At 46.1% G+C, this 25736-nt stretch overlaps 1 long non-coding RNA gene across 1 annotated transcript; it reads left to right on the top strand.

Annotated features, from left to right (window-relative positions):
• Positions 1–6965: 6965 nt before the first annotated feature.
• Positions 6966–24613, top strand: LOC122448785. Its single transcript, XR_006271753.1, has 3 exons — positions 6966–7117; positions 21454–21526; positions 24499–24613. It is a non-coding gene; the product is annotated as an uncharacterized LOC122448785 (long non-coding RNA).
• Positions 24614–25736: the final 1123 nt, after the last annotated feature.

Raw genomic sequence — 25736 nt, 5'->3', positions numbered from 1 at the left:
AGGCTTCCCTGTTCTTCATTGTCTACCGGAGCTAGCTCAAACTCATCGAGTCGGTGATGCCATCCAACCATCTCATCCTCTATCTCCCCCTTCTCCTCTTGCCCTCAATCTTTCCCAGCATCAGGTTGCTATGGTTTTTATGATTATCTTAAGAATTTGTCACAAGTGAAGTTCAAGGACCAGAAGGGGCAGGCGCTCAAGTCCCATCGGCCAACAAGTCTCCCAGGATCACTGTCCCCCTGCCCCTGCCCCTGCCCCCTGCCCCCACACCGTACATGGCTGCTTTTTCCACAATGACCATGATCTTCAGCCACCATCTCTGGGCCCAGAGGCCTCCACTGTTTCCTCATAAACAGAGAAGAGGTATCTAGGCTTTCCTCATCACCTTTGCAGCATGTTCACAGGAACTACTGATTCCTTCTGGGCCAGAGCCCAGGAACCCTCTGGACTGAGCTCGGGCCTCTCAACAGCAGGCTGGCCCCTGAGAGGGCCGGGTCATCTGGGGCTGGCTCTTCCCAGGCGTCAGCCTCCTGCCTGCACTGCTGTTGCGGTGGACACTTGCTTTCGTGTGCCCACAAGATGCCTTGTTGATGCCAGCATCTGAGGTTAGGTCTCATCCTAGGGAGGTGGCTGGGAAGGGTGAGACCCTTGCCCTGGATCAAGGGTCATTTTGCACCTTGATGGGCGAGAAATGGTTGGCTGATGGGTGTTTTGTGGTCTGAGAATGTCCACTGATAAATAGGTTTAGTGACAGGCTGGGGGGAACTGTCACTAATCTGCTGACTTCTACATGCTTTATTTTGACGTGTTGCTTCTAATAAGTCCTGGGGCCAGATGCAGGGCTGAGTGGTTTCTCTCAGACATTTTATTTCATTTCATTTTTTCGGCTGCATTGTGAGGCATGTGGGATTGTGGGATCTTATTAATAGCTCCCCATCCAGGGATCGAACCCACACTCCCTGCAGTGGAAGCACGGGGCTGCCAGGGCAGTCCCTTACACCTTTATTTTCTACATTTCGACATCTCCTCTCTGTTATTTCTTCCTCATTTCAGAGGCCCAAATGTGGGCTCCTGGGTGTTCCCTCCGCCCCACCAGTCCTCAAGCTTCAGCCCTGCAGGCTTTGCCATTGCTACACCACTGACAGCAATGATTACATAGAAGGACCTGCAATTTTTACTTATTCTACAGAACTCTTTACATGTGCAAGGGTGTCAGCAGCTCTTCCAACCCCCATGTATTTCCTTAACCATTCATTATTCAGGATCTGAAGCATTTGAGTACTTTTCAGATAACTAGGTAAATACTTAACTCCCCTAAAATACTGTCTGGCACATGGCCCAATGTTTTAGAATATCCCCTAGCTGATGGAACTTCTTGTTATGTATTAGCAGTTTTCTAAGATGAATCCACGGATGAAAAGGCGGATTCTGATGGCCCAGGGACATTTCTGGGGGCAATCTGAGGATCTGTTATCTGCAAAGTCAGAATCTTACCAGCCGGGGACATCCATTGGCTTAAACCAGGGAGCAGTTTCCATGTCCTTGTGAAATTTCCAATTTACATTCTTTTGTTACTTAAGATTTCACTGGTCAAGGTATGAACAGTATCTCGTCTCTCCCCCATTTTAATTATTTACCAAATCCTGTTAGCTCTTCTTTCCTAAGGTCACATTTTTCATGACTTTTCCATTCTTTCTGCCAGCACCTTAGTCGAGGTCCTGTATGATGAGGAAAATCTTGATGGAAAGGAAAAGCAGCTTCCAGCACCACCTGTGTTGTTACCAGCAGCCGGTTCCTAGAATTTGTGTCCCTACATAGCGGTGGGGGGCGTTTTGCACCAGATGCTTTCCTCCTCTTTATCACTGTACCTTTTCTAATTTTTTTTTTTTTTTTGGCTGCATCCTGCAGAATACAGGATCTCAGTTTTCTGGCCAGGGATGGAACCTGCGCCCCCTGGCTTGGAAGCTCATAGTCTTAACACTGGACCCCCCAGGGAAGTCCCATCATCGTAATTTTCATGAGGCATTTCACACCTAGTGCTTCAATGTCAATGACAGGGCACATTCTAAATATTGCTTTCATTTTAGAAAAATTGAATTTGTCATGAACACAATATTTATATTTAGGAAATATTGATGTTTTGTATGTGCTGATCTACTGTATCTAGAGTATTTATTTTTTTCTGCTGATCAAAATAGAATTAGATCTTCTGTAGGAAAGAAAAAACTTGTATTTTTCTGTTAATGTGGCGAAAAGTACCAGGGGTTTACAATGGACAGATGGGGTGGTTGGCTTTAATCCACACACCAATCAGAGTATGACAGAGAGAGAGGTCACAAGACGTTGGATCCACATCGATGTGATGCAAGAGGAACAAGTCTAACACGAGCCACATTAAGCCTCTGGGTCTAACTTCTAGCTGGCAGGAGACGCAACAAGGGAGAGAGAAGCCTCTTACCTGACACCTTGTGGGTGCTGTCAGTGAAGCCCGTGTCAGGAAACAGGACACATTACCTTGTTTCTGCAAAAAATAATCATCAAAAAGGAAAAAAAGTAAAAGGGTGAACTTATCATTTAAAAGAGACTGAAAACGGATGTTAGCAAAATGCCATGGGTGGACCTTTTTACAGATTTTCACTGGGATAAAGCACCTCTTCCTTCTCCAATCCTATGAGATAACTGGGGAAATTCAAACACTTCTGGGCTGCTCAGGAATTACTGCTAACTGTTTAGATGTAGCAATGGTTTCCATAGGATCGCAAAGAGTTGAATACAACTGAACAACAGCCTTTATCTTTTCAAGTGGCATTCAAGGAATTAATGAAGGAAGGGAGTGATTTAGAAGGAGTTAGATCTAGACCTAACTTCCAGATGAACCAATTGGGAAAGAAGTTGCATGGAGTAAGGGTAAATCGGGATTGGTTGTGGGTCAGTGATTGTAGGAGCAGAGTGATGAAATACACTATTCTTCCTAAGGTGTTTGAACATTTCCAAAATATTAATAAAAAATGAAAATTTGGGACTCACATTCACTATGACATTTGCCCCAAATCTCCTGGAAGTTTAATGTCAGAGGTAGACTGGTTCTGGGTTGGTCATCTTCCTGTCCATTTGGGCCCCACACTCTCCTGGATCCTTGTCCACTTCCCTCCTTGGGGTGACTGCTGATCTGGCTCAAGTCCTCAGTAGGTGATGCAGCAACCACCTTGCTTCTCATGCTTTTCCTCATTCCCTGCTGTTCTGTTTGCTAACAGAGTACCCTCAGCGGATGACCCCTGAACGCCAGTCTGATGGTTGTCCCCCTTGGGATGCTGTCTGTGACAGCAGTGGACCCCATTCACTTTTTGACACTCTCTCTCCCTCTGACTCCCATGATGACGCAGCCACTGACTTTCTTCTGGTTTTGAAGCCACAGCCGTAACTAACAGCTCATTCTCCTGTTCATCCCAGCCATCACCTCCCCATAGAGGACCCTCCTCTCAGGATCCAGCTTGCCTCCCTCCTGACCTCTTTAGTCTCACCTCTTCAGCTACCAGACAGCCTTACCTGGAGGCTCCATCATCACCTCACATGCACTGTTTCCATGTTTCCTGAGGCACAGTATTTCCTGCCTGCTCTCCTTTCATGAAGCATCTCTCATTGATATGCTTCTCCAGTCTCACCTCCAACACACACATCCAGGCCCTCCTGTCTCACCTCTGGGCTGGCATCCCCAGCATCTTTCGCTCTGTGGACTGGCATCCAGAAAGTACCACTGAGCCTCCTCACTCCTGAGCTCAGCCATCCTGCTTCTTGCAGGACGAAATTCTAAACTATTTCTCCATCAGCCTCTATCTGATCTCAAATGACTCTTTCAGCCTCATTTCCCACCATGAAGACTCCACACTAACGTGCTTATTGACAGCATCCTTCCTTTGAGTTCTATATCTTCCTGGTCCTTCCTCCTGGGGGATGAGGCTGGTCCTTCCTGTTGCAAGCCAGGACCCAGCTTACTTGCAGCCACAGACACAGACTGCTTCACCTGGCATCATCAGCATGGTTTACCCTCCCTTCACTGGGCACCTGGTGGAAACACGACTCTGAGCCCACCAGGTATGAGGGCTCACCCCTCCTGCCCAATTTTTTTTTATTATTTATTTCTTATTGAAGTATAGTTGACCTGCATATTGTGTTAATTTCTGCTATTCAGCAAAGTGATTCAGTTATACATAGACATACATTCTTTTTCTATATATTCTTTTCCACTACAGTTAATTTTGGGTATGTGCTACACAGTAGGACTTTGGTACTTATCCTGCCAATTGTAGAATGAGATAAACCCAACCCAGATGCCCTTCCTGGCTGGATAAAGCTGAGAGCACTGTGTCAGGCAGTTGGCATGTAACAACTACAAGTTAACATCATTTACAGGTGTTTTCTCTTTTGCATGAGAACATGAGCATTTTAGAATTGGGGCCATCTCCCTCACCTTATGGCTTGCAGCCCTCAGCCTAGAGTTGAGAACAGAAAGTGTCCAATAGTAATTGCGAAGTAAATGCCTGTGATTACCTCCCCCACCCAACCCTAAATCCAGCCCATCCTGTCCTATCATGTACGGGTAGAGATGCCTGAGTGGCTGAGTGCCCATCGGCAGATTCCTGAGAGATGCCCAGTTTCAAACGCTCTGCCTTTTTTCCCCAATAAGTGTATCTTGCTGGCTTAAGTAATTTGGGGTGGAGTGTGAGGGGTTGTAGAGAGGGCTGGATAGGTGGTATACGAAGATGAGTGAGTTATCACATTACCCTTCCTTCCCCAACACAGCTCACTTAAGCTGCCTTTTCCCTTTGCAAATATGCTCTGAGAGATAATCCCAAACTTGCTTTTTATATGTCTTACACGTTAAAACTTACTAAAGAGTTTTAACACAACTTCCAAGAGACCTTTCACAATCTATTGTAATTATAAAAGCTTTCCTGAAATCCTTGAAATCCTAGTTATCCATGAAGGAAGACGTCAAACAACTGAGAAAAGTAGAGTGGAAAGTATCAGAGAAAAGTGTTTCAATTGTTGGGGAGTTCCAGGTGGTTTTGAAGGATGAATAGGAGTTTTCTAGGCAAAGGAGAAGAGATGAACGCTATTCCAGGCAGAGGAGAGCCCATATGCCATCTCTTAGTCCTGAATTTCCTGCTTGTTCTGAGGGCATTATTTTTCTCTTACTGAATCCAGGGGACAAGTGAGATATTTTATGTATCTGGCTTCCTGCTGTGTCGACAGAGTCAAGGGCAGTGCCCGGCACAGAGCAGTCACTCAATAAAAATGCATGATGTTGAATGAGTGGCGTCCCTTGTGCCTGATGTAGAAGAGCCACTGTTCACCCTCTCCTTCTCACCCTGTCAATGTGCGGCCGCACAATTTCTTCTGTTTCTGCTCTTGTTCCCTTAGCAAGGGTCTTGCTTCTGAAGTGCGGGCAGCCCTGTGGTCCTCTCCCCACCTCATTTATGCACTCGTTCCACTTATCCTCCCACCACTGTAAACCGAGTTCTCCAAAGGGCAGTTAGATGGCTTCTTTCTCTGCTCAAAAACCATCCCTGACTCCCCAGCACCTGATGTCCTCAGTACAAGTGCTTCTTGGCTTTTGTGACTTGTCCCAATATGATCACTTCACTTTTTTCAATTTCGTAACTTAGGTCTTACCTCTGTAGATTCCATGATCCAGCAAAATGGAAGTATTTCCTGTTCCCAGGACACGATTTCTATTTTCTCACCTTTAAATCTTTCCTTCATGTGGCTCTCAGGACATAGAAGCTCTCTCCCTTCCTGATGAGATCTGCTTCACACCAAGGACCAATCTTGGGCACTACCACCCCCATGAGTCTTTCCTAATCAAACCTTCCTAACACTTTGTGTCTTTCTCGTGATACTTGACATACTCATCTTGGAACGTTACTCTCTGTGCCTGTGATTCTGAGATCCTTCAGTAGACCAGACATGCTGGTATTTGCGGGATTGAACTAAGTACCAGTTATGGACCAAACCCTCTGCTAGATGCAAGGGATCTTGCAAGGGTGACCTTCTGGGAATGATACAAGAGAAAGTATGAGGAATTATTTTGTAAATCCAGAAGTAGTATGCACATTTGAGGTACTATAAAGCTGATGATGAAGATGGTGGTGGCAATGATGGGGGTGATGGTGGTAATGGTAGTGATGCTGAGGGTGATAATGGTGGGGCTGATGGGAGGAAGATGGTGGGGCTGATGGTGTATGTACACTACATATGCATTTCCCCCTCCAGATCTACTCCCTAACCTTCTTATCCTGCTCCATCCCCTGGGAGGCTGACACAACAGACTATTCAGCCAGGTTGCTTGTTCTTTGTTTTTCTGGTGAGTTCACCCAATAGGAAATATCAGTGAAAAATCAGAGTATGAGAGGAAAGAGAATTTGGGTGTTTGCTCCCCCAGCTCTCTCTCTCTTTGCTGGGCCTCCATTTGATGGTGGTTACATTCTGAAAGTCTCGATCCCTCTCAGCTGATCTGTCCTCTATAGTTAGAGGTTATACCAGATTCCAGTAACCGGTCCCCACATTGTCCCTTCAGGACTAGGATGGTAATACCACCTCCATTCTGTGGTTGCCAGTCCCAGGGTGTGTCACTAGTAAGTTCCCTCAATCTTGCCCCTAACGGCCTTGGCAAAATTCTCCACAATTTCCTCTTTTTGGTCTGACATCTACACTTCTTACCAAGGCCCTGATGGACCCAACAGTGATGGTGGTGGAGGTTGACCATAGTTGCGGTAATTTTTCCCTCGGCTGGTAGTCAGGGAGTCTTGATGAGTAACCATGCAGAGAGGCTTGAGAATCATGGCAGAGACTGGCAACATGCTCATTGTGTTAGTTATCTACAGTTGTGTGGCTAGTAATGCCCAAAATTAGTAGCTTTAAGCAATAACAAAAAGATTCTATTTCTCTTTTTTTTTCCACAGGTCAAAATTCTGCAAAGGACAGTGAATGGCTCAGTTGCAGACTGGTCTAGCAGTTGATCCCAGCTGGTGGCTGGGGAACTGTTCAGCTGGAATGCACACTCAGGGCATCCCCATGTGGCCGGGACTTCCTCCCAACATGGCGGCTGGCGTCTGAGGTGAGCCCAAGAGACACAGAGTGAGGAAAGCCAAAGGCGTGCTGCCTGTCTTGGAAGTCATGCACAGTCACTTGTCACCATCACGTCTGCCATGTTAGTTATAAAGGTCCACCCAGGTTCTAGGGGAGAGAAGGAGATCCTGCGTCTCAGGAGAGGGGTGCAGACATCAATGATAGATTATTGAGCGTGCGAAGTGGACTAAAGTGATGTGAGCCACTGGACTTCTTCATAAATCTCCCCTTGCACCCCCCTCCTTCCACAGCAGGGCACTGGTGCAAGATATGTGGAGGTCCTGATGACGCCAGCATCAGGGAGCCTGGGTCCTTGAAACACCACATGGAGGAGATCCATCCAGTCCCTGATGACTTTGTGGGTGTAATAATTGCACTTTTAGTATGTTAATCTTCTGAGAGTTGGCGATTGCTATAAGGCTTTTAATCTATACCCCCAAACTCGAAGTCAAGGTCTCCCTCTTCTGTTAATAACACATGTTATCAAGACCACAAATGTATGATGGAAGTAAGGGACTGGTGTACATTTTTTTTCCTCCTTGTAATCTATGCACCTCCCCACTGTAAGAAGGAGCAATATGATGACCACAAGAAGAAGGACCTCGTGGGACTGCCTGGGTCACTGACCTGCACAGTCATCGATGCAGCCAAAAATGTCTCGGCCAAGCCAAACAGTGGAAAAGGGAAAATGTTAACATGACGGTTGTAAATATTCAGTCCTTCTTTGGAGGATTTAGGGGGAAAATGGAGATGGTGGTGCCGGAAATGATTGGCAGGCGGGTGTCTGCAGGGGCCTCCCCACACCGTCCAAGACGTTGTCTGAAGGAGATAGAGCGCCTGACGCCTGTCCCAATAAAAAGCCTGGGAAAAGCATCTGTCAAGTGATATTTAGAATTGACATTTTCATAAGGACCTGGTCTACGGGGGGGTTTTGTAGGGCCCAGAAAAACCACATTTCTCATCCTTCCTCCTCCCACCTTCTGCAATTAACCAAGCTCACAGTGTTAAGTGTATATTTAAAATGACTTGCATTAGGGACAAGTCATTGTGTTAACATTTTCAAAAGCTTTTTTTTTTTGGCTGACCCTGTCCCTAAAAGCTTTTTATTAATAATTTTGACAATAATAATAATCCCAATGGTAGCAGCAATAATAATGCAAATAATTTCAAGAGTTATTTTTTTCCAAACCATTAGAGAGTAAGTTGCACACAGCATGACTTTCCCCTCCCAAATGTCTATTTACTCCTATGTATTTCCGTGTGTTATTTTCTATGAGATGAAGTATTTTTTGCATAACCATAGCACAGTTGACCCCCTCTGTAAATTTAATGTTGACAGTATTTTTTCCTAATTTACCATTAGTGTTCTGATTTTATCAATAATTTTGACTCAAGAATGTACTGTTTGGCATTCTCCAGCGCCAGCACATGATGATATGTGTCTGTGATTTCCTTTCTCTGAAATAGTTCTAGAACCTTTTCTATGCTTCATGATATTGACAGTTTTGAAGAATACAGATCCTTATTTTCATTTTCCCCTGTTCCCTCATAATGAGATTCAGGTTGTGCTCAGCTGCCGGTACCCACAGGTGATATCAAATCCTGCCCAGAGCATCTCTTCAGGCACACAGTGGTCCATCTCCCCTCATTGCTGGTATTGATTTTGATCACAAAGGGCAAATGACTTATTCTTCTAAAGGAAAAGGCTTTTGAAGGTATAATTTCCTGGAATCCATTTTCCCAGTAAAAAAAGTCTGTGGACTTTCTAAGAATGAAGACTGGGGTGTGAATGTTTTCTTGGTGGAAGAAAGCCAGGTAGATATATCCTAGCAGCTACCGTGCTTTTGTGCAGCTGGATTAGCAGACCCATTAGCTGGGTCTGCATGCCTATAGCAGGGACAGAAGACAGGGCCAGGACACCTGCACAGGCAATGTCCGCTGAAGTTGGGGTCTCAAATCTCAAGGGGGACCCTCCATCCAGCACTAAGCTTTGGGAAATGGAAACACAGACCCTGCATCTATTCTCCATCAATTGAGAAATGTCTGAAAGAGGAGGCTGGCTGGAAGCTGTCCACATAGATGGACATCCTGCTTTCACCATGGCTACTGTCCTGTCTATTTCCACATTCATCCCGGGGAGAGAAATAGGAGGGATGCTTGCTTCACTTTTAGGGACACTGGAGGTGGGTGGCTAACACATAGCCTCAGGGTCAGAAATGGTCTGGATAGACTGGCCTTCATGAGGTTAAATATAAATGGTACATTGTTGTTGTTTAGTTACTAAGTTGTGTCCAACGCTTTTGTGACCCCATGGACTATAGCCCACTTGACTCCTCTCTCCATGGGATTTCCCAGGCAAGTGTACTGAAGTGGGTTGCCATTTACTTCTCCATTAAATAATCACAAGATGACATACTGTATTTCCTTCGTTCTAAGAGGTTACCCTCTACCTTCTATTGCTTCTGAACTTCAGATGCCTCCTAAAGTCTGTGTCAAAGGCAACTAATTGTTTAACAGGTAGAGCAGTTCCTGATAGAAAACCTACCCGAGTGCAGATATTCAACTCATTGTCACCTGGTTTTTCCTCCACCACTGGTTTCTCTGAACAGGAATTCATTGTTTATTGAGCTATCATTCACATATGCTAAAGTGCATCCTTACTTGTTGTACCGATCCCAGAGTTTTGACAAATGCATGCTGTCATGTGGGCTTCTCAGATGGTTCAGTGGTAAAGAATCTGCCTGCCAATGCAGGAGACACAGGTTTGATCCCTGGATCAGGAAGGTCCCCTGGAAGAGGAAATGGCAACCCACTCCAGTATTGCTGCCTAGAGTCTCATGGACAGAGGAACCTGGTGGGCTACAGTCCATAGAGTTGCAAAGTCGGACATGACTAAGCGACTGACCACACACACACATACTGTCATATAGCCAACTCCAAAATCAAAATACAGAACAGTTCCACAAAAAGTGCCCCTGTGCTTCTCTGTAGTCAAACCTTCCCTCCTGGTCACTGGCAATAAATTATCTGTTCTCTATCCTTAAGAGTTTTGCCTTTTTCAGAATGTCACAGAGATGGAATTAGATCTGTGTAGCCTTTCTGTGCCTGGCTTCTGCTCTGTGCATGCCTTTGAAATGAATCCCCTTTGTCACGTGTATTAGTCATCAGTTCCTTCTCCTGCTGAGTGGTACCCATGGCAGGGATGCTCCACAGCATGTTTACCTAGACTTCATTTAAAGGACATTTGTGTTGTTTTCAGTTTAGGACTATTATGAATAAAGCCATTATAAACATTCATGTCCAGGTTTCTGTGTGGACATAGGTGTTCATTTCTCCTTGGTAAATAGTTAGGAGGAAGATTTCTGGGCCATATGGTAAGTATATGTTTAACTTTTTAGGGAGCTCCCCAACTGTTTTCTAAAGTTGCTTTATCAGTTTTTACTCCCACCAGCAATACATGAAGGTCAGTATTCTATAGAAATTCTAATATGGGTATATTAGTATCTCATGGTGGTTTAAATTTGCATTTCCCTAGTGACAAATGATGATGAACATTTCTTCATCTGATGATTTGTCCATACAACTTCTTTGGTGAAGTGTCTGGTCAAAAATTTTTATATTGGATTATTTTTTTTTCCTTGAATTTAAAGTTCTTCTTCTTCTTTTTTTTTTTTTTAAAAAAAACTTATTCTGGACAAGTCCTTTATCTGATACATGTTTTGCAAACATTGTCTCCAAGTCTGGGTCTTGTCTTTGCATTTTCCTAACAGTGTCTTTTTTCCAGCTGAGCCTCACAGCTTGTGAAATCTTAGTTCCCTGAGTAGGGATTGAACCAGGCCATAGCAGTGAAAGAGCTTAGTCCCAACTGCTGGGCTGCCTAGGAATTCCCAACAGTGTTTTTTTAAGAATAGTTTTGCTGTTTAATTTTGGGGAAGTCCAATTTATAACTTTTTTTAATGTGTTTTTTCCTGTGTATTTTTGATGTCATGTTTAAGAAATACTTGACTAATTCAAGAGCCCAAACACTTTCTGACTTGTTTTACTTCTGAAAGTGTTATAATCTTAGGTTTAGTCTATCATCCACTTGGAGTTTATTTTTATATATGTCATTAGGTAGGGATTAATGTTTTGTGCATTTACCACGTGAGGTTTTTGTCTTCCTGCAAAGACACTATGAAGTCAAGGTTACATTTCACATATAATAGAATCTTCAGTTGAAAGAAGTGCAAGAGATGCCAGACTTGTACAGCCCGGCTTTGTTTTTGTGAGAAAGGTCTAGAAGCTAAGGTGGGTGACATGCTCCCTGAATATCAACAGTGTGCCTCAGTTGTTGAACAGGTTGAAATCACGGCATCCAGGTCAAAGGACATACTAATTTTACTGTTTCCCATACATAACTGGACAAGTTATGTATGTGTTGCTGTTGTGCAGTTGCTCAGTCGTGCCTGACTCTTTTGCTACCCCGTGGACTGTGGCCCTCTAGGCTGCTCTGTCCATGGGACTCTCCAGGCAAGAATACTGGAGTGGGTTGCCATGCCCTTCTCCAGGGGATCTTCCCAAGCCAGGGATCGAACCCACATCTCCCACATTGCAGGCAGATTCTTTAGTGCTGAGCCACCAGGGAAGCCCCATGCTTAAATTACTGTCATAGTTTTATGTGATTTTTTTTTTTTTTTTTAAGAGAGACACTGAGAAAAGAAAGCAGTATGACATGATCTTGGTGGGTTTGACCTGGGGGCGGGGGTGGACAGGAAGGAGGGAGGTGGGGGACTGAATGGCATTTTCTAGGAGCAGTAAAAAGTCTTCATTCTCTGGAAAGGCAGCCCAAGGTTAAGACCTCAAACTCTGACATCAGCCAAACTGATTTAAAAATCTCAATCCTTTATCACTGTAGCTGTGGGACTTTAAGTGACATGCTTAACCTCTCTGATTTTTTGTTTCCATGTCAATAAACTGTAGATAAGAAAACTCCCTATCTCATAGTTTTTATTGTCAGCAATCAAAATAAGATAATCCATGCCAAATGCCTAGCTTGATGCCTGGTGTTTTGTAAGTTTTCAAAAAAAGGGAAAAAAAAAAAAGACTAGCTGTTTTTCTTGCTCTTCATTATTTACTCCCTCAAGTTTCATTCATGGAGCTTCTACCATGTATCATGGGTATCAAAATGGGATAAAAATCCCTCCATAGGCCCAGCCTAGTAGCATCAGGAATTGGACCAAAGCAGACAGGCTCCTAGAAAATGACTTAGCTGTTTGCACGGGAGTTGGTGTGTGTGTGTGTGTGTGTGTGTGTAGTGTGAGACAGGCTTGAGGATGTGTCCATTCCCCATGGTGGGAGTTCTCTCTTCCTGAAGAGATAATATTAAGCCCAGGATGCGTCCCACAGAAGATGGGATCGTCACTTGAAAGGGGTATGATAAACAAAAGTCTTCTGAGCCACTGCAGCCAGCCCGGAAGCCAAAGCTCCACTTGCTTTTCCAGAGGGCTGAGCCTTGCATTCAGACCAGAAGCCATCTGCCTGGGTGGGGCTGGGGACGGACACAGAAGGTGGTCCATACAGGGCAGTCAGCCGGTTTCCTGGAGCCTGATGGTGAAGAGCGTGGGTCTTGAAGCCACTGAGACCTGGGTTTGAACAAACCAGTTTCTGGACAAGTGACTCAGCCTCTTTGAACATCAGCTGCCTCACTTAAGAGGCATGAATAATTTCTCCATCTCAGGCGGAGGCAAGGAAGGAGAGAGATGCTTGTGCACTCCCATGTGAGAGCCCAAGAGTCTACACTGTTTTTGTAATTATCGTGACAACTTGAGCAATCCAGTTAGTCTGGGGCAGAGGGTGGAGGAAGAGACTTGAGAGGCAGGGGGATGGATGAGAAAGGGGTCAGGATTGCGTGGTGAGGAATGTGGATGTTATCTCAAAGGTAATGGTTAACCAGGGCAGGGGCTTAAGCAAGGAGTGTAGAATTTTAGAAAAAGCACCTGGACATCTGGCCGGAAGACAAATCGCAGGAGGTCCAATGGGGCAGGGAGAGTGGTTGGGAGACGTGGCAAATCCAGGCAGGAAGTGAGAGCTGCAGAGCTGAGGGTGGTGCAGGGGACAGAGAGGAGGGGGCAGGCCTTGAGTGAGTCTCCCAGCCTCTCCGAGCCTTGGTTTGCCTGACTGTACCACGAGCACACGGCTCCCTGGATGCATCGTATCACACGAGCTGACGGGTTTCACTGGCATAACTGCTTTAACTGTTCTCAGGATGGCCTGCTTCCTCTCTTTTCCATCTGAGCCGTCATCTCCCTTGGCCCCTCTGGTCTCTCTCTCCCCACTGCAGCCACCCACCCACCAGTGATGCCGATGGCCTTTGGGTTGTCTCACCTGTGGATCCCTCCTTGATTCCTCCCTGGATCTTGTGAAATGGTCCAGGGTCGTCCTTCAGAGGCCCCTCACTTGGTTCCCCCCATCCCTGTGTTCCAAAGATTCCCTCCTTTCTGAAGACCCTTCCTCAGCCCTTCTTCCCTCACTAGGGGCTGTTCTTGGCCCCTGCCCTCAACACCACTCCACTCGCCGCCCGCCAGCCCTTTCCTAGCGGCAGGGAAGGTTCTGGGGTGCTTATCCTGCCTGCTATGAGCCTATAGGCCTGTCTGTACTCATTTCATTCCTGATTAAGGTCATAGGGGCCCTGACTCTCCCTCAACAGATGAGGAAACTGAGTGGGGCTCAAGTGGTTGAGCAACGTGACCAACGTCAGTCAGCAGGAAAGGCCTATATACATGAGCTGTCTGGTGACTCCTTAACATCCCCAGTGAAGATTCCTCAGGCTACTTGCTGACATCTGCCCGGTCAGCATCTCAAAGGGCGACACTTCCTTGAAACTCCAGGTGAAATTGTGACCTGTGCTCAGGACCCCAGCCCCTCATGGCCCATGGCCACCTAGGGTGCAATGTGAACTCACTTCCTCTCCCTCCAAACCCATCCACCCTGTCTTCTCTCGTGTTGCCAGTCAAATCCTAAGGCCCTGCTCCGTGGGCTGAGTTGGCCAGTAGCTTGTGCTCCAAGAGGCTGGACCATGTGGGCAGTTCCCCCATGAGTCTGGAGTGAGCCTGAGTGTTGGTCATCAGGGGATGCTAGGAAGGATGTGAAAAGGGCAGTCTTGGGAGGCTTGAGCCTGTTTTTGTCTGACTGTGTGAGTTGAGACACGAGTGCCTTTGAGAATCTTTGTAGAGATGGTTCAGAAGTGAAGGGCCTACCATGAGGCACGTCATCATGGGCTTTATATGACTCAGTGCTCAAAGCTAATCCGCCTTGTTTGTGATGCTTCTGACCTTCATGGGATGCTACTGAAGCCCAGAGAGGGTGAGCACCTGGATTAGGCCACACAGCTAGGAAATGGGGAACTTGGAGGGAAGTCCAGACTTCCAGGGTTAGGAAAAGAGGAGAGAGCTTCTCAGGTCCCCAGACTTCTCAAAAGTATTCTTTTCTCCTCAAAGGTATCAAGGCCGGAGATAATAAGACGTTGATTTAGAATCAAGGCAGGCTTTTTAGAGCCGGGGGACTTGTGGAGGTGATGAAAGATTTGATCTGTCAGATCATGTTCCTCATTTCTGGATGAGGGCTCCCCCCACCAGGCCTCTGGGTGTGTGGAGTCCTCGAGGGGAACGTGGTCCACCCGCACACCGCGGTGTGAAGGATGCATGTGTGCATGTGGATGTGGGCTCCTAATGCTCTTCTCAGAGGATGCTGTGGGGGAGCCCATCGAGGCTCCCCAGGGCAGGACTCCCAGAGTTGGACCCCAGTTCTGCAGGTCTCATGGCCCCCTGGTTTGCTTTCCCAGGCTCCAGTCCCTGGGAAGCGCTTTGTTCCTGGCAGACCTCTACCCCCACCGTCTTTGTTCCTGGCAGAGCTAATTTAGCCCTAGGGGAGGAGGGGTGCTAATTAGTCCCAGAGGCAAGCAGAACAATGGCAAAAATCCTGGACTTCTCCTCAACGGGCTTCTCAGTTATTTAGGAGGTGAGGAAGGGAGGTAGACAGTCCTGCCTTCTCAGCTCCACTTCCTATCTGATCCCATGGTCACATGATGTGCTGAGTTCTGTCTCTTTCTAAATTCACCTGTTAGCACTGTGGCATCTTTTGAATGTCCATGGTTATCCCTGTCACCACCAGGACCCACTTGTGAGAAATTTGGAGTGTTTTCTTTTCTCCCTGGAGGTAAACTGCTGCTCTGCTCTGGAAGGAAGGAGAAGGCAAGGGGACCACTCCGACACCCCGTGGTAACATTTTTTTTCCCCAGAACATCCCCTGAAGGTGGCATGCCGTGACCCTGGCTTGCCCAAGCTCAGAACATGCACACGTGCTGTCAGACTTCCAAGCTTTGTTTTGCACTTACATAGACCATCCATCTGTGAAGAGGGCCATTGTGGTCTTTATAGGTTGGGGCCCAAATCTACCTCTGAAGGTCACCCAGGCCTGCTTGTTTGTGGGCTCTTGATCACAGGAAAGGCAATTTTTAGGGTTTTTTTTTAAGTATCTTCTTCTTTACTTTAGAGTTTAGAAAGTCCAAGAAATTCATCTGAGCTCCCAGGAGGGTAGCTAGGACCCTGATCCTTTAGAACTTTCAGCAGAAACTCAGCTAGCCTTGACCAACAGGCATCCAGAGAGATTCAGAATGGGGGTAGGGACCTTGGCAAATTGACATGGGAGTGAACCTGCCTAGTGTCCCACCCCCAAACCCATTCTCCCTGCCTCACATCTCTAGAGTTTTTCTGGAGTCTTGTCTCCAGTTTCTCCTTATTAACAGTGATCAGAGATCATGAACCCCTACCCTTAACAGGTTATACCGTGAAATGGTTGAGATGGAGAAGTGGAGTCACAAAAAGGGTTAGGATCCTGCTTGCTACTCAAGTGAGGGACAAGGGAATCAGCTCTGTCCTGTGATTTTTCTGTTACTCATTTTCTCACCTGTAAGTGGGGATAATAGAACTTAATTCACAAGGCTGTCCTAAGGATTAAATAAGTTCCTATGTATAAAGTCCTAAAAATAATGAATTATCATTATTTTTGCTTTCTGAAAAAGAGACAGCTAATGGCATAATTCTAAGACTGTTGGTCCCTAAGAATGAAAAATATGGACAGTGGCTTTCTGGATCCTTCCTGGTTTAAGATCATTTCAAGGTGCTAAGTACAATAGCCACTGTTCTGATTTTGAGTTTCTTTTTTCCTTCTCCCACCTGCATTCTTTGAGATGTTTTGGCTGTCTCTAAGGTGATGATCAGCTGGTATTACTGACTGATCAATTTTCACAGGAAGTTTTTAAACAGACTGAGAATAACCAATCCTTGTAGAGGAACAACGTAAGTATAAACAAGTAGGTCCCATATGACAATGCATCCGTGTGGCATGCAGTCTCCAAGACCATCCCCAGCGCTCCCACCTCTTGGATCCACGGCCTCATGTCATCTCCTCCCCTTGAGTATCTTGCTTCTGACAAATAGATAAATATATGAACACAGTGAGGGGGCATCTCTTCCATGATTAAATTACAAAAGACTGTGATCTTCATCTCCCTGGCAGATTCTGTCTCGCTGCTCTGATGGAGTAAGCCGCCAGTTGTGTTGGGGAGGTCCCCAGGGGGAAGAATGAGGGTGAGTCAATAGCCAGTAAAGAACTGAGCCTCAAGAAACCCAATTCTACAAACAACCACACTCAGCTAGGAAGCCATCTTCTTCCAGTCAAGTTTTCACATGAGACCCCATCCTCGGCAACGTTGTGACTGAAGCCAAGGTTCCAGCTAAACCTGCCTGGTTTCCTACCAACAGGTAGGAGATAATAAGTGAGAGACAGTAAATGAGTTGATAAGAAATGAATTGATTAAGCCACTGAGTTTGGGGTAACTCATTACTGAGCAGGAGGTAACTAGTAGCACACACTAGATTCCCCGACTTTGTGCCCTGTATCGTTTCTCAGAAAGGTTAAGTAACCCCTGCCAGATCACACAGCCAGGATGTTGAAAATCTGGCACTTGAGCCCACTTCCCAGCTATTTCTCAGAAGAGGTTGCGGGATGTAGGGTCCCAGGCTGCCCCCTGAGATCTTCTGTATGCACTTGAGATTCTTTGGTTTTTAGAATGACTCCAATTTTTATCATCTGATGTGAGGAAATGCTCACATCAGAGCATTTCCTGATGCTCTGCTCACTGAACCCCAGCTCTGCCAGGGACTCTGCACACGTGGTCTTACTTGGTACCCCCAGCTTGGTTACATGGAATCCATTGTATCCAGTGCAGATGCTGTGGTACCTAATGTGGGCTTCCCCAAAGTGGGCTTTGCAAGCACTGACCCTTCAAAGTGCTCTGTGGAAAGTGTCCTATGGCCAGAATATTTGGGCAGCACCTTGGCCCTTTCTCAGTAGCTCACTATGCATGTGAGTCCAGTAAAGTCCAGAAAAGTCACAGCGAGGATCCCTTCCATGCCCTTCTTTCATGTGCGTTTTGTACTCTGGGTGACATCATACAAGAAACCTGGGAGGCACGTGAACTCCTCCCTTGCAACCAGACCATCTCCACTCCATCACCTAGGCCTCGTCCTCAGGAGATCACCCCCACACTCTTCCGTCTGCTTCCTGGGAGTGCTGCCTTCTCCTTACCACCTCTGGTCCATCCTCTCCTTCTCACCATCTCTGGTCCATCCTCTCCTTCTCACCATCTCTGGTCTTTCCTCTCCTTCTTCTCACCACCTCTGGTCCATCCGCTCCTATGCTTTCTCCATGGGGACACTTCATACGAGAAAATCAGACCCCGCAGGCTTTGCAGCACCCCCACTGGGCGCCCCCTGTCTCCACAGCTGAGTTCTAGTCCTGCAGTGCTGAGTGCGAGATGCACTTCCACTCCCACTTTCTCCCCTGCCTCCTCTCAGCAGCCCATCTCCCAGGGCTCTGGAGACTTTGCTTAAAATCTCCCTTTCTTCAGGGGCTTCTCTGGTGATCCTTTGGTTAAGACTTTGCCTTCCAATGCAGGGGGCATGGGTTTCAACTTGGGTCAGGGAACTAAGGTCTCACACGCCCTGGGCCAGAAAATCGAAACATAAAAGAGAAGTTATATTGGAACAAATTCAATAAAGACTTTAAAAATGGTCCACATCAAAAAATCTTTAATGATAAAAATAAAACTCCTTTCCTTCAGCTTGGATTCTCCTATATGCCCGTCCTTACATCCCTAACCCATTCTCTAAGTTTTGTGTGCCAGGGATCAGCATTGACAAAGCATCCAGCCTTATGGTGGGGAAAACATGTGGAGAAATGGGGAAGAAAAAGCACCCAACCATCACTGCGATTGGAGTAGGGCAGGCACTGGTGTTATAGGAATATGTTCTGGTCCTGTCTTCAATTAAGAAAAGTTCTCTGTAGTTTGTTTATACGGTTTTTATCATGGACATTGAATATTTTTATTTAGTGTCACTCTAAGAGTTTGAAATAAATGAAAGAAGAATTTTATTCTCTGACAGTGTTAAAAAGCCCAAATTGGAGTAGAGAGCTTCCATAACACCTGGACAAGTGCTCTTGCATCCCTGCCCCAGTGCCTGGCTAAGACCTCATGACGGCTAAGACCTCCCATGTCATTGCATGGGAGGGGGCGGGGACATGATACAGCGGGTGATCAGGACCCCAGGCGCTGGAGCCAGAGTGCCTTTGTTTCTCTGTGCCTCAGTTTCCTTCTCTGTAAAATGAAAATGAAAATAATATACGTGTCAAAGAGCTGTGGTGGGGCTTAAATGAGCTTATTCAGGGCAAGTCCACAGAAGAAAGCTTTGCAAGTGGTGAGGTTGGAATATATCAGTGATTTTTTCCACAGGAGACACAGATTCAATAGCTGGATCAGGAAGATCCCCTGGAGAAGGGCATGGCAACCCACTCCAGTATTCTTGCCTGGAGAATCCCATGGACAGAGGAAGCTGCTGGGCTACAGTCCATGGGGTCGCAAAGAGTTGGACACGACAAAAGCAATTGAATGCATTTGACTTGTAGCATTTTTCTATTACTTATAGAACCTCATCTTCCCTCGTACCTGTTTTTAAAATTTATTTATTTATTTATTTTGGGAGGAGCGGGATCTTCACTGCTGCTTGCAGGCTTTCTGTAGTTGCAGCAATCAGGGGCTACTCTCTAGTTACGGTTCTCGGGTTTCTCGCTTCAGTGGCTTCTCTAGTTGTGTGGCACAGGCTCCAGGGTGCTCAGGCTTCAGTAGTTGTGGTGCACGGACTTAGTTGCCTGGAGACACGTGGGATCTTCCAGGCCCGGGGTCAAACCTGTGTCCCCTGCATCTCAACTACTGGACCATCAGGGAATAACTATTAGTGGTTAATACTGCACACTGGATGCCTCTATGAAGGTCACGGTGCATTTATATTTACCACGTTAGCTCTTGACACATAGATGGTCTTCAGAAAATACTGCGGCTAACTTGTTGAGCTTAGTGATTTGGGAAGAATCTTAGGTTTTCCAAAGCAAAAAAAGGCCCTGAGGATCTCTCCCCAGGGCAGTGGGGGCTGGAGAAGAGACTCCGGAGATAGAGGTCACTGGAGACTCCCATCAGGGCAGAGGTAGGACTCCAGAGTCTTGACCTGGTGCCCCGCAGCCTCTTGGTCTTGGCCGGCCCTGGTGGGGAAACCAAAATCTTTCCATGTGATCTTCTGAGACATGACCTTGCCTTTTGCCACCTGAGAACAAGGAATGATTTGGGCTCCTTTGTGAGAGACAGCTGAATGTTACCTGAGGGCTGTTTCCTTAAAGGCTGGGCAGATCACTGGCTGGATTTTTGAAAGAAATGCTCCAACTGTGCCCAGCTTTCTAACTGGTAACATCCTGGCCTTTTGCAGGGGGTCTTCAGTGCTCCCTGGCCACATGTGGGGAACATCATGATCTTTAGGATCATCTCGAACATCTCCCCACCTCCGACACCAAGTCTGTGCCTTTCCGATATAAACTGGCTCCGGGAACACAACTTCAAAGCTTGGCGATGTGGGCTCCTTCAAGGAGCGTTCAAAGCAACAATGGACTTGAACTAGGTCGGGCTTCCAGCGGGCGCTCCTTAACCTGGCAACTATTGTGGCCAAAGTCATGGGGTGGCCACAGATGAACAATGCTCCTGGCAGCCCATGAGGTCCTCTTTCAAAGCAAAGTTGCTCTTGCCAGCCATGCCAGGCAGAGGACCTGTGTACACAAATTGCCATTTACTTATTTTTTCAGTATCAAAGAATTACACTAAATGAAAATCATATTTCTTCTTTTCTATAATAAATGGAGTCTAACTACATCAAAGGAAAATTTTACACAAAAGAAGAAGTCCTCCTGTGATCCTAACCCTCTCACTCTAAACCACTGTAATCTTTTGGGTACCTCTACCTTTAGTCAGTCTGTTTTCTTTTTTATTGAACACAATTGCCATAACTATATAAAAATCTGCCTCTCTGTTGCTTGTTTTACTGAACATCATTACAGGTACAGAGTTGCTGTACCATCTTTTTACATATTGTTTTAACAGGTAAAAGGCATTTGCTCAAAGTCATGTGCCATGACCAACTCAGCATTTTTCTTTTTCAGAGAATAATGTGCTACTATACATAAGACTGGTGAATATCATAGACTGTGACACATTTCATTGTGCCAGAATTTATGACTTGTTTTATTTCCCATTTTGATAATGCTGCCATCTTTTTTCTCTTTTTGTTCAAAATGGAGACTCTAAAATCATTGCCTCTAGACCTGTGCAAGACTACCGTGTTCAAGTAAGGTGATCCTTTTCATATCCCAACATTTTATTAGAACAATTTTCAAATGTACAGAAAAGTTGGAAGAATTTTGTAGTTGACACCCACAGACTGAGTCAGGGTGACCTTTGAGCACAAACATACATCTTTGAAGATCCTGAGCAGCAATAACCAGTAGATAGAGGACGATCTGTCGTCTTCCAGCTGGTGTTCCTTGGACATAATAACCATGATAGTGTACTGTTATAAGATTTTATAGCCTTTCTGATTTTTCAAAAGGCCTTCAGGCCTATTTTCTTACTGGACCCTGGACATCCATAAGGTGTAGTTGAGGTAGGTATTATCAGGTGTCCTCTGTCCATTTACAGATGAAGAAATGCATGGTCAGAGAGGTAAGGAGACTGCCCAGGGCCACAGAGCAAGACAGGTACCATTGCAATATCAGTGCTGAGCTCTCAGCTGAGCCATGCTCCTATGGAAATGTCTCCCCTTAATTTATCAACGTATTAATTAATGACAGGTTTTCTATAATGTTTTCAGTTCCCTGATTCTGCTTGTCTGTGACTTTGGATCTTTTCAGGAATCGAAGGCAGGAGCATGTGTCACTGGAGTCCAGCCACCATAAATGTCAACATGAGGATTAAAGACCAGCTGTAAGTGATTTCAAAAACTCCATTGAATCCCTACGCTTTTCTCAAGATACCATTTATCTTTGTCTGTGGAAGCAAGGCTAATTTAGACAACAATTAGACCCCAAAAGCAATTGTGTACATGAGCTAGGTTGTCTCTGTTGGAGAAGAATTCAGAAAGATTCTGGATGATTTTGAAAAGTAACCACTAATGTCACCCTCTCCACATCTCCTGTCTGACACCAGCAAAGGCAGGCCCTGTCCATAGCTCAAATGTGAATTATCACCAGAAACAGTGGCTTCTCCAGAGTGGCCCATACTCTGGTATCCACGTCCCACCTGGAAAATAGCCTTCAATGCTCAAAGATGACACCGAGGTGGGACCTGGGGCCTTAACACTAGCCAAAGTCCCCATGGGATCTGGGGCAGGAGGGATCCTCACTGGCTCTCCAGCCTACCCTTCTCCGGCCTCTTTTTTTAAATTCCTCCATCAGAGCAAGTCAACTGTCTCCACATTTGCTCTAAAAACATATTTAATGTGCACTGAGAGCCCATTTCAACACAGGCGTTGTTATTCCATTTATGGATGAAGCAACAGAACCCTAGAAGAATCGAGAGCATGACCATCTTGGAAGAGACCAGTTCATCTCAGAAGTGACCTCGTTGGTGCCGGAGCCCATTCCCATGAACCCCGAAGGCTGTTATTTTTCACCCGGGCCATGGGGACCATTTTGCATCAACAAGGAGAAGCATGTGCAGTTGGGCTCCCTTCCTGCCTGTGCTGTCTGGACTCTGCTGGCCGTCTTATTTTGCATGAACAAAGCTGTCCCGGTACCAGCCATCTTTTGCTGGTGTGGAGACTGGAAGTTAGAACTGGAGGTCCAACAGTCCTTGGAGCTGGAAATGAATGTGCTCAGGGGTGTGGGGATTCTTCAGTTTTTCTACAGAAAAATGCCCACTGTGTATTCCATGGTAGCCAACCATAATTTTGTCTCATTTGATTGTCTTGATTTCTCTTCATCCTCCAGAAGAGCATCTGTTCAACATGAAGAATACAGCGCGAGTACAGGAAAGCCATGGCAGAGACCTCCTTACTAAGGCCATCTGCTTGTCCTTGCCCTTTGGAAAAATCAATGAATTTGATTTTTGGATGGCCTGTTCCTTAAGCCTGAAAATATTCATTGGAACACTGTGGGTGAACAAAGTCCACCCTCCCAGCCCAAATCAATTTCTCTGAAGTTGGCCAGATGTTGTCACAGCCCTATAACTGGCCCCAGGAAATTTCTGTGCTGAAAATAGCACCTGGGAGCTGGTGGCTGCAAATGGGACAATTCTTATAACAAAACCCACAGCACTAGTAGAAATCTGGTGATGTGTACTCAGTCCTATCCGACTCTTTGCAACCCTGTAGCCCACCAGACTCCTCTGTCCATGAGATTCTCCAGGCAAGAATACTGGGGTGGGTTGTCATTTCCTCCTAGAGGGGATCTTCTTGACAAAGGGACTCAAATTTCATCTCCTGCCTCTTGCACTGCAGGCAAATTTTTTACCACTGAGCCACCTGGGAAGCCCAGAAATCTGGTGGAGATGCCTTCATAATTTAGAACTTTGTGACTTGCAACTTCATACCTTGTTGTCAGTCGAATGATAGAAAAACTCCCATAAGGAGTTTATGAAACCCACAGTCACATCAGCCTCCTCCTGGAGCTGGTGGGCTGGGAACTGGAGTCAGTGTTGATGGAATAGAAGACCCCCAAGAAGTGAACTTAGAATGCTGGAGACAAAATGTTGGAGCATTTTGTCCAAAGCATGTGCCTTGAGAGCTCATAGTAGTCCTGCGCTATATGTGCAATTTTGCTCTTGATGGAGAATGTTTCAGGCTCCCCCAGGGCCAGTTTCTCTTTCTTTCTCTCTTTCTCTGCACACTGGGACTTGCTCACCTCTTTCCTTGAGCCAATAGCCTCAATTTTATTTTCACCACATCATTATTTCTGTGACCCAGACATGCCAATGGGCCGTTAACATTATTTTGATGGGAGTTTTATTTTATCATGAGGATTACAAGCAAATGATGTAACAGCTTTCTGTTCACCAAGGAATCTCCATGAAGCAGGGGTAAAAGGCACATAATCCAGGGGAGGGGGAAGGGCACTCACTTTTATTGCACTCCTCCTAAATCCAGGTGCTTTACATAGATTATCTCAGATCAGTTCATCCTAGGCAACAGCCTTGTGAAGATTGCCATTCAACAGACAAAGAAAGGGAGACTTAGGGAGGTTGAAAAAGTTACCCAAGACCTCAAGACCTGACCTTAAAAGCAGGCGGAAGCAGGGGCCAAAGACTAGAATCTTTCCACTGACAAGTCAGCAGCTTTCTGGGCAGAATACCTTGAGTTCTTAGACCAACTCCCAAGGCTGCAGACCAGCCAGACTGGAGTGAGGGCAGCCGCCTGGTGTTTTGGGGCTGTGAAGAGTCCACCAAGGAGTCTGGGACAAACCAGAACCACAGTAGCTCAAAGTCCATCTTCCTTCCCCAGAAGCAGCTCTTCCCTTGTTTGGTGAGAAAGGGTGGCCTGGCAGTAGGAAGAACAGAAGGCTTGCCTTCATCAGGCTGCAGCTTTTGCATTCTGGATGGTCCAGGCCCTCCCCTAGCTATCAAGGTATGTAGGGCTGACCTGTCCCCTTCAGCCTGCACTGAAGAACAGCAGATGGCATTCAGGCTGATTCTGCGCCTCTGGCTGACTAATCTCCCGGGTACAAGAGTAAACAGAAAACTCGGGACACCATATGTCCCTGACTCACCGTGTTGGCCGGAATCACTGTCGTTCTCCCGGCATATGCCTTCTTGGGCCCAGTGTAAGGTGGGTCAGAGGAAAGCTGCATGAAAGTTACAGGCAGAAAGATTATAGACATAAAGACACACATAGGGAGTGGGCATCGGTTAGTCACATCCTAAGTGACGTTTATTATTTTTTAAAACCTGCTTTGTTTTTCTAGACGGCGTTCAGCTTCAGCCAGGGGCCAGCACAGCACTCACCGCCACAGGCTCTCAGGGGCTGTGAATGGAATCAAGGAATCGCCAGCCTAATCCATTTTCTTTATATCAGTCTGGAATGTTACCCCAAGATGAAAATGAAGCTGACCCTAGTTCAGTTGAAATATGTCCTTTCTTTTTTAAAAAAATATTTATTTATTTGGCTGTGTTGGGTCTTAGGTGTGGCATGCAGGATCTTCGTTACATCATGTGACTTCTTCTTTGTGGCTCATGGGCTCTAGAGTGTCCCGGCTTCAGTAGTTGTAGCTCTTGGAGTTAGCTGCTCCCCAGCATGAGGGATTCTTTGTTTCCCTGACCAGGGATTGAACCTGCATCCCCTGCATTGCTAGGCAGATTGCTAACCACTGGACCACCAGGGAAATTCCCCAAAAAATGTTCTCTTGAGATGCGGAGGCGGCATCCTGTTTCCTCTGATCTCTTCAGAGCCTCCTAAGCAGGCGAGCCGAAAGGGCAATGTTGGAGGTGGAAGTCTTAGAGTGGGCTACACAGGGTTTGAGAAAACTAGATTTCTTCCGGGGTAGTATGCTTTGCATTCTTTAGGAAGATAATGGTGCATGAACCTTCCATCACTCTTTTAGTCAACCAAAAACTGGGAGGATTAGTCAATCAAGGCCAGAGTCTTGGGTTTAAGACCACAAGAGTACTGAGCTGGAGGGGCTGGATGGACCTGTCTAATTCATTTTTCTCCTGTACACCCATCTAGGGTCACAGAGTTGGGAGAGGGCTACATGAATCTAGAAGTCTCTCACTGGTCCAGAGCTTTTCTTGAAAGAACCCAGTGGAGCCTCTGGCATTTGAGTTACTTTGAGCCCCTGCCCTGGGACCCCAGCAGTCGATGCCTGCCTTTCACACTGCAGGCCTTTGGGCCATAGTTTTTCCTTAGCAACTGGACTCACAGGAAGGTTAAGAATGATCCAGAGCAGCAATAATGGTGACAGCCATTCTAGAGCAAATCTTTAATACTATCAAGAGCTGTCCATGGCAGGTTTTCAGTCCCTATATCTTCCAATACTGAAAAATTTGTGAGGTGGGTCCTATCACTGCTACACAGAGGAATAAGCTGAGACTTTGAAAGGCCAAATGAACCATCCAAAAGCCCATTGTTAACTGGACAAGGACGGAGTTTGAACATTGTTGTTGTTCTTGCTCAGTTGCTAAGTCTTATCTGATTCTTTGTGAC

Source organism: Cervus canadensis, chromosome 10 (genome assembly GCF_019320065.1).
Source record: "Cervus canadensis isolate Bull #8, Minnesota chromosome 10, ASM1932006v1, whole genome shotgun sequence".
Lineage (NCBI taxonomy): Eukaryota > Metazoa > Chordata > Mammalia > Artiodactyla > Cervidae > Cervus > Cervus canadensis.
This window is presented reverse-complemented; position numbering and strand designations above follow the sequence as displayed.